Raw genomic sequence first — 7,579 nt, 5'->3', positions numbered from 1 at the left:
TGTCATCAAAATGTCTTCCTTTCAATATTTCCTTTATCTTCAGGTAAAGAAAGGAGTCATTGGTAGGGTCAGATCAGGTGAGTAGGAAGGGTTTTCCAATACAGTTATTTGTTTACTGGCTAACAACTCCCTCGCAGACCGTGGTGTGTGAGCTGGTGCATTGTAATGATGCAAGAGCCAAGAATTGTTGGCAAAAAGTTCAGGTCGTCTAACTTTTTCACGCAGTCTTTTCAGCACTTCCAAATAGTAAAGTTGGTTAACTGTTATCCAATTGGTACAAATTCATAATGAATAATCCCTCTGTGGGCCAGCCAAGTGGTTCAGTTGGTTAAGAGTGCAAGCTCTGAGCAACAGAGTCACCAGTTCAATTCCCACATGGGCCAGTGAGCTGCGTCCAAGTTGAGCTGCCACTGAGCTGCCAACAGGTGGCAGAATAGCTCAGCTGGTGAGAACACGTGCTCCTAACAACAAGGTTGCCGGGTTGACTCCTGCATGGGATGGTGGGCTACACCTACCTGGAACTAAGATTGAACACAGCACTTTGAACTGAGATGTTCTGAGCTTCCTACGGGTGGCCAGATGATGTCTGGACTTGGAGCTGAGCTAGCTGTGCCCTCCACAACTAAGACTGAAGGACAACAACTTGGCTGTTTCCCTTCCCCAATCCCCCAACACTGTTCCCCTTTCCCAATTCCCCAATAAAAATCTAATAAAATAATAATAATAATCCCTCTGATATCAAAAAAGGTTTGCAACAAGTTCACGAACTTAATTGTCACACCTTGTACATAATAAATGTATTAAATGTGTACCATATGACATGTGTCAGACAACATGATGGCAATTGAAGACAAAATAAATGGTAATAATAGCTGAATTCGCTGAATGCTTACTAAGAGGAGGTGTTTGTTCTAGGTGTTTTTGTGTATATTAAATTATGTAGTCCTTACTCTCTATGAGAAATGTCCTACTATTACCCCAGGTCTACAGATGAAGTAAATTGAGTCATGTAGTAACTTGCTCGGGGTAACTTAGATCATAAGGGATGGAACCAGAGTTTGGACTCAGCCTAGCTCTAGAGCTCTGGCAATTAATCATTACTCTACAGCTGTCTCTACTGGCTCACCTTCCAAGGAGCTCGTTGTTGAATAAAAGACAGACACGGGGAGCTGGCTGAGTGGCACGTTGGTTAAGAGCTGGCTTGGGATACCAGCTCTGAGAAGCAGGGCCCCAGTTCGGATCCCACATGAGGACCAGTGACGCTGTGCCCTCTACAGCTAAGATGGTGAACAACATTTCGACCTGGAGCTGGGCTGCTGAGAGTCACCAGCGATGGCGCAGGCTGCAGTGGGGCTGCAGTGGGCTGCTGTAAGCTACTGTGAGTGGCCGGCAGCCAGCGTGAGCTGCCAAGAGCTGCCTTGAGCAGCTGTCCAGTGGCCGGCAACTGATCTGCCTCACCCGGGAAGAGCGCAATGATAATACCAACATGGGCCAGTGAAGTGATGTCCTCTACAACTGGACTCAAGAACAAAAGGACAGAAACGTGTCTGTTCTCCTTCCCCGACTCCCCAATAAAAAAATAAAAATCTTAAAAAAAAAAAAAAGACAGACATGAGACCAGAAACTGACACAAAAGTGTGATATGACTGAGCACACTCAGGAAGGGTGACCAACACAGACAGAGAGACTCTAGTAGGAATTTTCCAAGAAGATCTAGGAGTAAGGAGATATTCTAGGCATTTTTGACAGGTTAGTAATTGACCCTACCCCTAACTGCAGATTTCTCCTAGCTCTACCATTCTATAAATCAATGAGTCAGGTTGTGTCATACTCTAAAAAATAACTCTGCCTGAGCTTATAAAGAGTGCTGTGCTGGTAAACCAGTTCTCCGGGGTAGACATAGCCACACAACCAAAAAGAGCCCTGATTTGTATTTGCAGATGGCCTGTGCCAATTCCTGTGGTCTAAATACTCCCACCACAGCAGATTTCAGCCACCAGCCAGATATGACATCAGGAAGCTGTAAAAGAGCAGCCAGTGAGGAGTCAAAAGAATGGGCTATTCTGAAAACTGAGCGAAGAGGAAAACGTTGTCAACCAAGCCAAATCGCTATGACAGGCTAAGTAAAGAGAAGGACTCATAAATTGGCGGTTGGACTTAGCAATGTTCAGGTCACTGGTTACCTTAACTAGTGCAGTTTCAGGGGAGACAGAGGAACAAGCTTTATTAGAATAGGTTCATGGGGCCGGCCGGGTGGCTCAGTTCGTTAAGAGCTTGCTCAAGAGTGCGAGCTCTGAGCAACAGCAGTTCAATTCCCGGCCCGAGCTGAGTTGCTGCTGAGCTGCCAATAGGTGGCAGGATGGCTCTGCTAAAAAAATAATAATAAAAAATTTTTAAAAAGAGATTTAAAAAATAATAATAATAAGTTCATAAGAAAACGGAGAAGAGAAGTTGGAGACAGAGCATATAGAAAGCTGTTTGGGAGAGGGCGGTTTGCTGCACATGAAAGCAGAGCGATGGGGCGGTAGCTGTGGATAAAGGGCATCAAGAGAACATTTTTTTAAGGTGGTAGAAGTAACAGCATGTTTCTGTGCTGGTGACGGCGATATAATCTCCAGCAGGGAAATGACTGATGCGGAGGATGGAAAGGGAGAATTACTGGGAAGATGTACCTGAGTAGGCAACAGGGCGTGGGATCCAGTGCAAAGCAGATGCCCCACAGGTAGCCCCTTAATCCATAGAATAACAGGGGCAGGACACCTAACACTCATCCTCCTTTCCTAGTTACCTAACCTCTCCCACCCACAAAACACATGCGCACACACACACGTACACGCACATACACACACACACATACACACGCGCGCGCACACACGCACCCGTAATCCATCAATAATCCCCACTGCCAAAATCTGACCATTTCTGACGGTCTCCACTACTATCTTCCTGACCCGAGTCAAACTTATTTCTCTAGGGGGCTACTACAATAGTCTCTCACTCTCCCTTTTCCAAGGGACACTTGCGTTGAAGTATAACATGCATATAGAAAAGTACACAGCTTGATCAATTTCCACAAGGTGAACACACCCATGTCAAGGGTAACCAACCTCCACCTCGATCAGAAACTGGGGCCTTACCAGCACCCTGAAAAGCCCTTCTCACACCCCTTCCCAGATACACCACCATCCCAACGTCTGGACTTCCATCAGCATAGATTAATGTCTTTGTCTGTTTTTAAATGTACACAAATGGAATCACACAATGTAGCTTCTTTCGTGTCTTGCTTATTTCACTCAAAATTATATTTGTGTGCTTCACCCATGTTGTTTACAGGTAGAAATAGTTTATTCTTCCTCTTTGCTGCATTGTATTCCTTTGGATGAATATGCCACAAATTACGTAGCCATTCTACAGTGAACGAATATTTGGATTGTTTCTGGTTTGGGGCTCTTATGGAGAGTCTGCCATGAATATTTTCCTTCGCATCTCTTGGTGCGCACATGTCGGCACTTGTGCTCGACATATCCTCAGGAGTGGAATTGCTGGTTCATAAGTGATGTATACATCCAGCTTTAGCAGGTCCTGCCAGACAGTGTTCCAAAATGCTCATGTCCTTTCACGCCCTCGTGGCAATATGGAAGAGTCCCGTTGCTCACCTCCTTGCCAGCACTTGAAATTAGGCTCTTTCTTCATTCGTGCCATTCTAGTGGTGGGTAGTGCTACCTCTCGTTGAGGTTCTAGTGAAATAGCCTTTTAATTAGTCTCCCCACTCCGGCTTTTGCTTCCCTCCAATCCACTCTCCAAATTAAAACCAGAGAAATTGTTTCCCAACACAAATCAGAGCATCCCTCTGCCCTTTCTTAAAACACCCCAGGGGCTCCCACTGCACTCAGAATGAACCCAAACTCATAAGCACAGCCTCCAAGTCCCTGCATGACCTGGCTTCTACCCACCTGTCCAACTGCACCTCACACCAGCCGCTCTCTGTCTTTCATTGTGCCCAGGACGCCAGCCTCTCTTCTGTCCCTTAAACAAGCCCAGCTCCCTGCCATTGGAGGGTCCTAGCCTGGAACACAGCCTCACGCCCCATCCCCCACCCAACTTCTTGCATGCCTAACTGCTATTAATCCTTCCGTCTCAATTTACAAGTCCCCTCCTCAGGTGAGAACGCCTCCCTGGCCTCCCTGTGGAGAGCTTCTTTCAGCGCCTACATAGCTACACATCTTACCTTTACTGACTCGCTCACAGCTTACCTTCTCCACTAGCTTATGAGATCCATCCACGAGGGCAAGGACGTGCCTCTCTGCTCAGTACGTGGCACCTAAGAGGGGCTCAATAAAATGTTATCAGCTGGTTGACTTAATAAGTAGTATCTTTGCCTGGGGAGACCTAAGCGCAGTAGCTCTTTCTCACTGAGGAAAATAGGGAACGCAAAATGTTCCGAGATGCTCAGAGGAGAAGCATCATTTAATTGATCAATTTAGCCACTGTGTGCTGAGCCCCTACTATGAATGCGTAAGACCCACGTTCCCTGCAACAGAAACCACATCAGTTCTTCCTCTCAGTTGCCAACGAGCTTTTAATCCAGCCGGGGTGACCCTGAGGTGCCTTGGGCCTCCGGCTCCCTGCTTTTGACCACTTCACAGAGCTTCATCCTTATGTCAGAGGAGCAGGAGGGTGTAAATAGATTTGCCCAGTGTTTTAATTCTGAAAGTGTGTGGGAGCGGAGGGAGCGTCTGATAATAATGCTGATTAAGTATCACTTCAAAATGTGGGGAAATGATAAGGGAAAACTAACAGCCATCCATGTTTCTACAACCCAGTAAAAATCGGCGGACGTCCTCCATGGCTTCGCTCTTTCGTTTTTCCTTTATTGTCGATGTCGTTCAAAAGGGCTCAGGAGAGGACATTCCTGGAACTAGAAGCAGGGCATTTGGGGGATTCTAATTATTCAGGCCCGCGCTGTGGATGGGAGACAATTAAAGGCCTCTATGCCCATAACTGGTGTGAACGGATTGGGAATGCAGAGGACATGGATTCTTAAAAGCCTCAGGGTTTGGACCCGTTTCCAGCTCACTTGCTCAAATCACCGTCCACACCCTGCCTTTGTCTCTCCCCATGAGGGACGCCAAGGCGCCTGCCAGTATCTGTAGCAATTCAGCAAACCCTGCCCTGGAATCAAGAGTACGTATAGAATCTCCCAGCACAACCAAATAGATTCAGAAGCCATATTTGGCCATCTTTCCCAGAAGAAGGGACACTGTTTGCAAAAACAACCCACCCATACAGAACACCGACCGTGTGCTAGCTACAGTGCTAGGAACCTTCCACAAGTTACTTAACCTTCACCATGGCCCTAGAGGGGAGATCAGCTCCATTTTGCAGATGAGGACATTGAGGTTCAGTGAGGTAAGTGAACTGTCCAGGGTCCCACTGAGTGGCCGGACCAGCTGAAACCCAGATCTCGCTGGCTCCAAGGCCTTATTCAGCTACTATGATAGATGCTGCCTTAGCCATGAACTGTGGGACTATAACAAAGGGAGAACAGAGGAGGGTTTAAAATTGCTCGTGAACCCGCAGTGCTGAGCACAGACTACCTAAAGGGGGCTGGGGAAAACATCGAATTAATTGAGATCATCACAGGGTTAGACTGCTAATTAATAGACTAGTTACACCCCAGGGGCACGGCCTCAATACAGCCAGAACTTCAAACCGTAGTCTCGTCTCTTTCCCGGGATGCATTTGGATGTCAAGCTCCCTGCCGCCAACTTGGATAAGTGTGTTTTAAATAATCCACATTTGAGGAAAGAGCTGGGCCTTTCAGAGATGAGCGAGGCCGTTTCCGGAACCCCAGGCCAAGATTCGCTCCACCGTGGACCTCAGCTCCAGAGGGAGAGGTCGGGGGCAGGGCATGGGAACAGGACCCCGCAAGCTTGTTTTGTCCCCAAAACAGAAGTGCACAGAGTTCCCTACAAATGCTATGGGAGGGAGGGAAGTCAAGGCCAAACCGCCAAGAAGCACATCTGCTAAACGAGGGGAGTTTTCCAACTAGAACAGTTAACCAAGGACATCGGTGCCTTGGGAAGGCTGTCCTGCTTTCAGTCTTCCCTCGACATGCACACTGTGCCTCCTCTTTGAACACAAAAGTTAGGCACGTTGCTTTCCTTTCCAGTACAGGACAGATGGCCTGGGGGAGACATGAGGAACCTGGAGCCAGGTGCTGGTGGTAGAAGTGGGGTGAAGTGATCTGACTGGGTGCATATTTTGGACATAGAATTGACAGGACTTGGTGGGACTGGAGAGGTGAGGGCTTGGCAGGGAGGGGAGAAGAAGGGAGATGACCCCCCAGCTTGGGGACTGGACAAGATCATCTGAAATCATACTGTATATATCCCCAGGCTGTGGGGCTTCAAAACCCAGATTAACAGGCCAGTCTACCCCTTGGGGAAGCACAGAGCCACCAGGGGCCCCAAAGCTACTGCTACCTAAAATCTATTCCTCATGTTGGGGGCTGAAAGGAGAAGAAAGCGGGGTTCTACTCCGGCACCCACAGCTCCCTTTCAGTCTCTCCCCTTCTGCGACACACCTTTCAGAATCCCAGGGCTCTCATGCTGCCTGTACCTCTACTTCACCTGGGACATATGTTTATATAAAGAATCCCTACAATCAATAAGAAAGACATAGACAGCCCAGCGGAAAGTAGGCAAAGATCTGAACAGGCATTTCATAGAAAAAAGAAAAAGCAAAAAGAAAAAGATATCCAAATAGCCAGCAAACATATGAAAAAGTGTTCCACCTTAGAGAAACACAAGTGAAAGCCATAATCAGTCACCAGGTGGCTAAAATGAAGAAGACTAACAATACCAAATGTTGACAAAGATTCAGAACAACCTCCCATATGTTATTTATAGACATTTAAATTGATACAACTTAGTACTTTGACAAAAAGTGTTTGATAGTATCTACTTAAGCTGAAATATACATATCATCCGACCCAGCAATCCACTCCTAGGTGTTTATACAATGGAAATATGTGCATATTTGTGCCAGAAGATATGTATGTGATTACTATTCATAATACTCAAAAACTGGGGAAAACTCAAATGACCACCCACAGAGAATGGGTAAAATAATTGTAACATTGTCACACAAAAGGATGCTACACATAAAAATGAAAGTGAGTAAGGCCGGCTGAGTGGCGCATTGGTTAAGAGCAGCAGGGCCCAGGTTCGGATCCCACATGAGGGCCAGTGACACTGCCCTCTACAGCTAAGATGCTGAACAACAGCTCGACCTGGAGCTGGGCTGAGTCGCTGGCGACGGCATAGGCTGCAGCCCCTGCTGCAGTGGGTTGCCGTAAGCTACCATGAGTGGCCGACAGCCAGCGTGAGCGGCGGGCAAACAGCATGAGCTGTCAAGAGCCGCTGTGAGCGGCCATCCAGAAGCCGGTGACTGATCTGCCTCACCCAGGAAGAGCGCAATGAGAATACCAACATGGGCCAGTGAAGCGACGTCCTCCACAACTAGACTGAAGAACAAAAGGACAGCAACTTGTCTGTTCCCCTTCCCCAATTCCCCA

This window comes from Hipposideros armiger, unplaced genomic scaffold (assembly GCF_001890085.2).
Source record: "Hipposideros armiger isolate ML-2016 unplaced genomic scaffold, ASM189008v1 scaffold_809, whole genome shotgun sequence".
In the NCBI taxonomy this organism is placed as follows: Eukaryota; Metazoa; Chordata; class Mammalia; order Chiroptera; family Hipposideridae; genus Hipposideros; species Hipposideros armiger.
Note: the sequence above shows the minus strand (reverse complement) of the source record.